The sequence below is a fragment of the Etheostoma cragini genome, chromosome 2, assembly GCF_013103735.1.
Source record: "Etheostoma cragini isolate CJK2018 chromosome 2, CSU_Ecrag_1.0, whole genome shotgun sequence".
Taxonomy (NCBI): domain Eukaryota; kingdom Metazoa; phylum Chordata; class Actinopteri; order Perciformes; family Percidae; genus Etheostoma; species Etheostoma cragini.
The window spans coordinates 6,045,814-6,056,077 of record NC_048408.1 but is presented as its reverse complement, the minus strand read 5'-3'; the positions used below and the strand labels follow the sequence as shown (position 1 = coordinate 6,056,077).

The 10,264-nt window shown below is 41.0% G+C and overlaps 1 protein-coding gene across 1 annotated transcript in view; it reads left to right on the top strand.

Moving 5' to 3' along the window:
* clgn (calmegin) overlaps positions 1 to 5,475 on the top strand; it is a 29,560-nt gene extending 24,085 nt beyond the window's left edge. The window contains exons 16-17 of the transcript XR_004658915.1: positions 4,153 to 4,158; positions 5,465 to 5,475. The gene's annotated coding sequence lies outside the window, so the exon portion shown is untranslated. The remainder of the gene's footprint in view (positions 1 to 4,152; positions 4,159 to 5,464) is intronic.
* Positions 5,476 to 10,264: the final 4,789 nt, after the last annotated feature.

The following is a 10,264-nucleotide window of genomic DNA, read 5'->3' as shown; positions in this document are numbered from 1 at the left end:
CACACACACACACACACACACACACACACACACACACACACACACACACACACCTAACCCTCCTGGAAGAATACTTGAGTGAGTAGTTGCACTCTGAACTGCCATTTCTTCTGACTCTGTCTGCCAGAAACCACAGGGCCGAGCAGAGCTGTTGATTCGTCAGCAGTGGAGGATTGTAGCAGTCATCAACCTCACCTACCAGAAAAACACACTGACACTCCATGGCATTAACCAAACAGTGGGGCAACCACGCAGCACAGCGTGTTTCACAAAACACATATAACATAGACATAGCAGATACAACTTTAACTTTGCAGTAATTGAATAATGACTGTTACAGAGGCAAGTTGTACGTATACACTGAATTTATCCATTGTATCCGTTGTGGTGAACAATATCTCATGACTACTTTTTGTCAAATTGTGGACTGCCAGAGTTTGTAAATGGGATTGCATTGCAGTGATTCAGTTTTTTGAAGGGCTTCAGTGATTTAGTATTGCGCTTCCATAAAGTTGGAAGACTTGCAAAGGACAGCCCCCCCCAAAAAAGTGCAATAAGAATATTCAGACTTATAGCTAACTTTTTACTCTTTTAGTTATCACGATGATTGCGAGAGTTGAGAACAGTTTGTATCTCCTGTTCTATAACAAACAGGCCAAGAGGTCGCTTCCAGCACAGATACAGGACGGCAGTTTGAATCCTTCTTGCCCACTCAAGCACCATTGTTGTATTACAACAACAATTTCAAAAACACATAATGCAAGGTACAAAAAAAGACCACAAACAAAGCTATTCTGACCTCAGGAAACAAAAATGAAGTACTTCTTTGTGTGTAAAGCCACCATGTCAGGAAAAAAATTGTCCGGTCCTTGCATAACAATTTTAATTGTGTAAATTAGGTGCTCAATGCATCACACCCACAGAGCAACAGCCAGCTCCAAAAACCCTGGAGCCTACATTTCCAACAATACAACTTGGCAGGGTCTTTCTGGCTGATAGATGCCTATGTCTTACTGAAACACCCCTGATGACATCATCAGGAACTTTAGAGAGTTCCCTCCAGAGCCACAGAAGATAATACACAACTGTTTTTAATAGGTTGCTATAGGCTACGCACCGTGACAAGTAATCTTCTTATGATCTGTAAAGTATATAGTTTGTTTCTTATTTCATCTAGCCTCCTGTATATATGTGCAAGTATTTGTAGAAGAAGTTGAGATGACTATATGCACAATTTGCACAAAACTCTATGTATGACTAGTCGTGAGACACATACCAGACGGCACGTGAGCTGTTTAGCCCTGTGTACCAATGCAGTAAGAAAAGGTCATGCAAATCTGAAAAGCTCAACAGCATCCCCATCCCCCTATCTCTTCATCTTCATATTTTTGTCTTTGTTGGAAGGATGTGCTGGGTCTTCTTTTGGATCAAACCTATTTTTAATAACACTGGCTCATTGACCTCACCCAGAATGATGAGCTAAAAAATTAGTTGGTTTGTTTATCTTGTTACTTGAAACTGTGGCATTTTGAAAAGACAAAGGTTTGTACAGCACAGAGACAACAGACGCATTTAGGGCACCCTGTGTGGTTCAGGGGCCCAGGGCTTAATCCACCCACTGACATGAGCTGTCTGACTTCAACCCAACAACAGTTTGCCTACTGGTGTTAATGAATTGATTGATTTGACTACTTTTAGGCGACATGCATCCTGTTCTCCAAGCAGACATGTGCTCAGACAGAAACACACATGTACACAAACACACAAGCAAATGACCATGCACAGCTATTATCTGTACCGAAAGACACACACACACTCCAAAAAGTATCCTTAATCGGGTGACATTTCCTTCATCTCTACAAACAAACAAATCGGAACGATTAAGATGCATGTTGAAGCCAGATGGGATGTCTTTTAGTGGCTCACTCAAAGATTTAAGCCCTATACGTGTTGGGTTTAAAACCTTCTGACTCACGTGGGATTTGGGTGGGAGACACTCTCACAACCTGTGCTATAATCACATCAGAATTATTCACACAGAGGCTTTAAATCGGGAAATATTGATATTTTAGGCAAAAAAAGACACTCTGAACACAACATTGACATCATCACCTTTGAATTAGTTAACGTGGTGAACTTGTTACAAAACAGTTGCTTATTTATAAATCCGGCAAATACAGAGCAACATTAGCGTTCATATGGAGTTGTATGATGAATGATTCCTATGATTAGCAGCGGTGTGACACTATTTTTACATCGAGAGAAAAATCCTGAGACGAGAGCAAAAAACTGAATCGAGCCCATAGCAATCGATTTTGCTATGGGTATGACAACAATTTCTCTCAAATATTTTTTAAATAAAATGTTTTTTGCCATCAGTGTGATAACTTTTTCTCTCAAAGTTTTTTCTCTCAGATCTTTTTTTTCTCTTGCATGTAATAAAGAAACGTTTCTGCTTCAGAAATTCACGAACAAATAGAGAAGAAGAGGTGGATGGTATGTTTTCCCCTAGTAATTCTAATAGGCTCAATATCATCTCCAGCAGGAACACAAGCATGTAGTCCACCATTGTTGTGAGACGTTGCGGCATAAGAGGTCAAAGACTAGAGGCTAAGGGGTGTAGCGTTGACATCATCGATACGAAAGTGTGCGGCTTCGTTTGGACGGCGGGGGGCATTTCCAAATTATTTTACCCTGGGACCAGGTCTCAGGCAGTGCGTTTACAGGATTCGTTTGGACGATGGTCCAAAACGATGCAAACAAAAAGCGTTTCTGTGTGGATGGCCGCCTACTTTCCTTATAGCGCTGTTTTTGGTCTCCATCACAGAAATATTGGACTCTTTAGTTGCCATATTATCCATTGACTGCTTGCAGGGTCCCGTGTGTATTTACACCTTTTTTTGCTGCAAACAGCTACATGCTGTAGACAATAGTTGGTGTATTTTCCAGACCAAACAGTTGTGGGGACTTCCTGAGAGAAACTGTCCATGGAGGAACTCTGCCAAAAACTACATACCTTTAAGGGCTTTTTTTTGTTTCATTTGCACTGGCAATAGGAACGCTGAAGTGACATAAGCCGGCTGGTCTGTCCACCTCAGTCCCCGCAGCTGGCAGACTGTGTAACTATGGTTAGCTAGCTAGCTACCGTGTGCTGTCCTTCCAGCAAAGTACTCCCCTAGCAGCGGGGAGTGAGGTGGAGGGACCAGCTTCTGCTGACGACCAGTCCGCTGTTTGGCTCATTTCCTGTAACCAGTGTGGCAAGAAAGTATTGTGGAATTAGCAGGCTAGCTAGCTAGCCAAGTAGCAGACAACTGGCTAGTTAGCTAACGATAGCTAGCTAATTCTGTCATGCTTTCATGCTACACTGGTTACAGAAAATGAGCTGAAAGAAATTGTCACTCACCTGGACATATAAATGTGCTTTTTATGCTGTGAGTAAAGAGAGTTTGAAGGAAGCATGATGTTGTTAAATGTTACTCTTATCGCAGCTGGCTAGTTAGCCTGTGGTTAAAATGGCGGTTAACGCTGCATTGGCTCATGTGATCGATCGACATACACTTCAACTGGACCTACTAAGTTCCTCTTGTGCTGGGAGAGTTCCTAAGTAGAACTAGGTTTTTAAAACTAGGAAAAGGTTCCTTTGGTCCGAAAAACGCCCAATGATTCTGATTATTAGCTGTGAAAACTAATCAAAACAATGAGCTGAAAGACACTCTGTAGAGCTGAAGGGAAGTACAGGGTAGGTGGTCCCTTCACACATGGTCATTCAATACATTGTAATTATAAATGTGTTGATTAAAGCTGCTTTACGTTTTTTACAAGGCAAAAAGGGATTGGCCATGCATTCAATTTGCTGCATGCTACCAATGACTACCATTCAAGTTGACAGAAGTTCTCTTTGTGACAATCTTCCCCAAACAACAATATGTTTAGTATTGTGCTATTAAATGTGAGCTACAACACTATAAAGAATTGTTTTTCAAATCGAAAAATTTGAACAAAAGAATTTTGATAAATGATTGAGTTTGGCATCAGAGCTGCCTTGTTTTTCTGTTTTCTTTTTTTGCATTGGCACAACAGTCGCATTTAATTGTTCTCTTTGCCTTGCGTCACCATGACATCGCAAGAACGTGCCAAATAACAGTTATTAAGGGATGTGTGTGTGTGTGTGTGTGTGTGTGTGGGGGGGGGGGGGGGGTTTGGGTCGAGTTATTGACATCAGTCACTGGTTCTTCTCGAACTAACTTTTGCGGACACGGAATGTCTCAGTGGTGTCATGAAGTCATAAACGCACCGATAAAGTCATGAACACGTATGATCTAAATTTAGAAGGCAGACAGTCACATTGTGTGTGTTAGTATGAGTGTGTGTGCATGTGTGTGCCTTAAATCCTAGTTGTTTTGATACTCAATGACTGTATTGAAAGATACTTGGTTTGATAAAGTAGTTATTGTTCAATCAGTTTATCTTTTCATTTCAAATTAATTTAAGGTCTGCTCAAGTGTCTGTTGGTTTTGTACAGTATATGTTCATATGCAGGTGAGCCTCCTTGTAGATCTGTGAGGTTGTGTGTGTGTGTGTGTTTGTGTGTGTTTCCATAAAATCTGATGTCACAGCATTGTTTATGGCAGCAATATATATAATAATAATCCCTCCAAAGTTTCCGTGGGTCCACCAGTCTCATCTGCAAATTTTGCCTTGTGTTTATGTGTGTGTGCTTGCAAGTGTTTGCAAAAGTGTAGGGCCTGTGTGTGTTTTTGTGTAGGTGTACTGTATTTACAGGGTTAAGATTTTTCAGTTGTGTGTGTGTGCCTCAGTGTGTGTCTCCTTGAATGTCTCAGTAGCATGTGCATGGTACTTAAGAAATTAACATATTTTGAAAGGAAAGAAGATGTTGTTCCTTAATGAGAGAGGGCATATGCATTTCATTATGGCATCATTAGCATAATTACCCAGCATCCTTTGTGATCATGACATGCCAATCTGGGTGTACGTATAAATGTGTGTGTTTGTGTGTGTGTGTGTGTGTGTTTGTATTGTTTACAGGCGGGATTATTTTTCTGTGCCTTTTTTATTGTCATTAACAGTCCACCCAGTCTTACTTTTCTCACGCTCGTGTATTCTTCATTCATCATTTCTTTTTGTTCCACCATCTGAAGATGATCTTTTACTGGAAAATAACAAACAGTAAGAAAATATCTTCACTAAATAACTGCATTTTCCTCACTGTGGGACAAAAATAGGTTTTCTAATTTCTTTGTCCCTTATTTCTTAAATTTCTAAAGCGTTTTCAGTGGAAGTCTGGTTTCAAACTAGTCTTTTGTTTTGCCTCTTACTCTTCTGAAACAGCTGATCAGGCAGAAAACAATATGATTGTCCTCCCCAGCCTTCGCAGCAAGTGTGGTCATCACCGCTTGTCTCCCAGCCAGAGGTTTCAGACCTTCGCGGCACCGTGTACTGGGAGTAAACACTGTGGTGATGTGTGTGTCTGTGTGGGTAACTATAGCATTCCTGTATGGAAAGCAGCAGTTATTGCAGCACGTCACAGTCTAATTCCAGGACACACAAACACACACACACACACACACACACACACACACACACACACACACACACACAGGCTCATTTAATGTGAATTGGCTCCCCATATTTTGTAATAAGATATTTCTTGGAACAGTTTTTTTTGTCACTCACACAAGTTTAACCCGATTGATTTCTCCAAACTTTTTCTCCATTTCTTATGAGACCCTGTAAAGGCAAAGGTGCTTTATTGTCATATACAAATATACAAGTGGCCAAATTCATGTTCCTATATGTTAGGAGATAACTTAGGCACAGGCTTATTACTGTTAACTTAAATGCTAGTTAACATTAGTAATTAAACCTAAACAGCTGATGTAAGTCTGTGCGCTTCTCCTGGCGATACGGTGATTTGTCAACTATGAGACAACAAGTTGCGTGGTTATGACACAATTGCATGTTTTTACAAAAATGTCTGCTACAGAGCCGTAATGTGAGATACAAGGTTATGGAGCTTTTGATACATTGTCATGTTTTTTAGAAATAAACAATGCACAAATAGAGTCTTGAAACGCTTCAGATGTAAAGTCATTCAATGTCAAAGCGGCAAAATGAATGGGAGTCAATGGGATGCTAAGTGCATGTGATGGCTTTGTAGCAATAAAATAGCGCCATAGGGAGCTACACTTAGAGAGGAGAGGCTTACCCCCTTGCATTTAACCCATCCCTTAAGGGAGCAGTCATATACAGCACCCAGGGACCAACTCCAAATCTGAACCAGCCAATCAAGGACACTGACTGGTGGACCTAGTATGTTTAGCACCCGGAGGAAACCCACGCAAACATGGGGAGAATATACACACAGAAAGGCCTAGAACCATCTTGCTGTGAGACCACAGTTCTAACCTTTGGGCCACCATTTTGACAGCTACCTTGCTGTTGAGGGTAGAGACAGAGAAATCAGCTCATTTATTTCACACAAACTATCACATACAGTAGACAGGCTTAATGTGTTGAAAACTTGCAGGCTGGTTATATTAAAGTGCTCACTCTGGTGCAATAAGTTCATAAAAAAATCCAGATACAGCATATAATATATATTGGTTCTGGCCTGCTGACACGGTCTGCTGATGCAGTCTCGTTTCCATGTTTGCTCCAGAAAGAACATTTTACTTTGAAAAAGGTAAAACAGTAGTTATGAGAATGACCTATTGTCTCTGTGTTTAGTTGTCTGGCAGCTTGTTTCTATTTCTGAGCCGCCGTGTATTGTCTTCTTTAGATAATCACCTCCAACCCAACACGCCTTGACATGCCTCTCATTACCTCGCGGGGCTTCACAACACACAGCAAATACAACAGAAAACTCAAAATGACATACCTACATGGATAGGAACAGGGTACATGTACAGGGTACATGTACAGGGCACATGTAGAGGTTAGTAATACTGTCAGCTCAGACTCAGCATGCTACAAAAAGTCAAGTTATTTTAGAACAATGCTAACTAGCTAGCTAGCCATTGTATATTACTATTTCACGTAACCCAAATTGTTGTTTAATCTGATTGGTGGAAGTTATCCTGTGACAGACACATGCTTCATCCATTCCCCCAAGTATTTTCTGAAAGTTTTGAAACTCTTTTCCAGTGACGGCACTGTGTACGTTTCAGGTTGCGATTCCGTGCATATGGCCTTTACTCAGCATGTGTATAGCTGTGTTGCAAAAAGAAGTGTATATTGTTCTGTCAGATGCAACAAGCTGTAACATGAGGTTTCCACTGACAAATTATGAGGGTATCTTCCAAAGTTACAGTCTGTTTTGTACAAAATCCCCTCTTTGTGGTATCCGAGTATGGCAGGAAGCTGTCTGTGGAAACACAAAAGAGGGGATTTCATCTTAAAAAGACTAAGTACTTTTACCACTTTACCGGTGGTAGAAGAAGTATTCAGATTCAGATTTACGTAAGTAAAATTACCATTACCACAGTGTAACAATACTCTGTTACAAGTAAATTTCCTGCATTGAAAATAAGTAAAAGTATATAATTATCCTCAGATACATGTACTTGAAGAATTAAAAGCAAAGTACATAATGAAAAATCATCACATTTCAAAAACAAGAAAAGTTCCAAACAGATCTGTCAATCAACATCTGTCAATCAAAAAGTGTTTGTAATGGTTCAATCCTTTCAGCTGGACCTGTAGGACTATTTACTGTTGCGTAGTTTAATTATTTATAAAAACATTTTATTCTATAAACTGTGTGTTTTGTGTGCAAAAAATCTTATAAAGTAAAGCTGTCACATTAATATTGTGGAGTAAAAAGTCCAACATTTCTCTCTGAAATGAGCTGGAGTAGGAGTAGAAAGTATTAGGGAAGGAAAAGACTCAAGGGAGGTAGAAATACCTCCGATTTGTACTGAAGTACAGTACTTAAGTTAATGTACTTAGTTGCATTTCACCACTGCATCTTACTGTAAATTGGGCCTCATGCTGTATCCTTTCTCTTTTTCAATGGATAATTAGCCCCGGTAGCGACATGGCTTGATGGATGTTGATGTTGTTCGGTTGATCAACCACTTTGGTCCAGAATGTAATGTCATGGCAATTTTTGGATGGATTGGTTGGGGATTTCCTCACATTTCCACTAGAGCCATCCACTGTCGGGTTTTAGGCAACAACGTGGAAACGCAGTTTAGATTGAAATGCTGACCGCGTTTGTGTGGACAGAGAGCAACTCGCTCCACTCCCTCACCACCAGTGTGGCCTTGAGCAAGGTTGTCTCTCACATCCTTTCTGTCTTCCCTCCTCCTTTTTTCGCCTCTTTTTCTCACCCCTCATTCTTTCTTCCATCCAATCCTGTGCCCTCCCTCCGGCTCATCAATATATCCACCACTGTGATTCTCGCTTTATCTCAGTCTTGGAGGCAGTGCTGCATACATAAAATATTTAGAGACAGACGGTCTAGTGCAACAGCCCATCAACCTCTCCACTGAGAGAGAGAAGGACAGGGTCATATCTCTCTTTCTCTCTCGCTCTCTCTCTCTCTCTCTCCTTCTCTTTGCCCCTTTAGGTACAGGGGAGTCTCCGGAAAAGCCCGATGGGTGGGGGAGCCCTCTTCTCCCCCTGGGTATCACTGAGCGTGTGTCGGGGGTCATCACAGGGTTAACAGTGCAGTCTGAATGTCAAAACACTGTGGAAGTCGATGTGGTGAGCCCAGAGGAATACAGGAAAGGCCACATGGAAGAAGAAGAAGAAAAAAAGAGGAGGAGGAGATATTTGGTGTCATTGTTTGTGTTTGGTCTGAATCATGATGTATCAAAGAGAGCAACACGCAGGCAGACAGATACACAGACAGCGTTGTTTGCCCTGTTGATTTCGACAGCGCTCAGTACTTCCTTCCAGTTCTCCACCCTGAGCGTGTGTAGGGTGGATTTCCCTTTGTTGGACATTTTTTGCTTTTTGGACTTCTGTAGTGTATTACTATGTGAAGGCAACACATTAACCCTCAGGGGGGTTCTTAATCAAATCAAAAGAGAATATGCAAATAACACTAATGATAAACAATACAGATACCAGTGCTCTTAGTGCCAAACTGTCTGAGAAAATGTTCAGCTTCCTAATGTGGGACACTGTGAAGTCTATGTTTAAAGGTCTGAACCATGTTGCGCCGTCATTCATGGATGATAGTAAACTCTCCTCAATGAGTAATTCTGTATTGTGTGCTCAGAGTATCCATTACATTTACCCTGCTCTGGAGAGCAGACTTGGACACACACACACACACACACACACACACACACACACACACACACACACACACACACACACACACACACACACACACACAAAACCTTTAAACCATCATAAAAATGTCCCTTGACCTTGAATATTTTTAGTGATAAAGGATATTAATACTGCAACAGATCACTAAGAACATGTAAATATCCAGTACTGTTGTATAAACCACACATTTTTGGGTTGTAGTTCTTTAACTGTCCCACATTAGGTTAATCCGTGGGACCCCAGCAGAAAAATAAATTCAAATCAAATATTTACTTTAAATATACACCATGCTTTACTACATTTTAATCAACAACAATTTCATAAACACTATAAGATAAAAAAGCAGCATGCTGTTTTTGATAACAATTCATTTATACTCTTAACACCAATTTTGTCAAAACTGTACGTCATTTACCTTCTGGTAGCTTTCAAAGGAGGCTCTTCCTGTTTGATGATTGCCCCTTCCTAATTTATGACTGGAGAGTTCAAAAGCAACGTGGTTTTTTTTTTAGATTGTTTTTTTGGCATTTATTGACAGGGGGGAAACACAGACAACAAAGGGCCACAGAGCGGTTTCTAACCCCGGTCCGCTGCTTCGAGGAGTAAACCGCTACAGATGTGCACCCGCTGTTCCTGCGGAACCATCCGGGCGCCCGGCCAAGTGATTTTGATCACACAACACTACAGCTTTGCTTTCCCATAGTTTTCACTGACATTCATTAGTTTGGGGAAGAGCCACAACCACTGGAGCTTAGGTGTCCCACATTAGGGCAATCCACCCTACCTTTTGTGTAAACTCATTCTTCACCTCCCACACTTGAAGACGTGAGCAGACAAACCAGCATGGCTGTGAGAAAAGCAATACGTCTTTCCCTTCGAGAGCGAACAACAAATGATCTTTTGTGCTTTTGTGTAAGTGCTCAACGCAGATGCAGATCCAGTAAAAACAGCAATTAACATC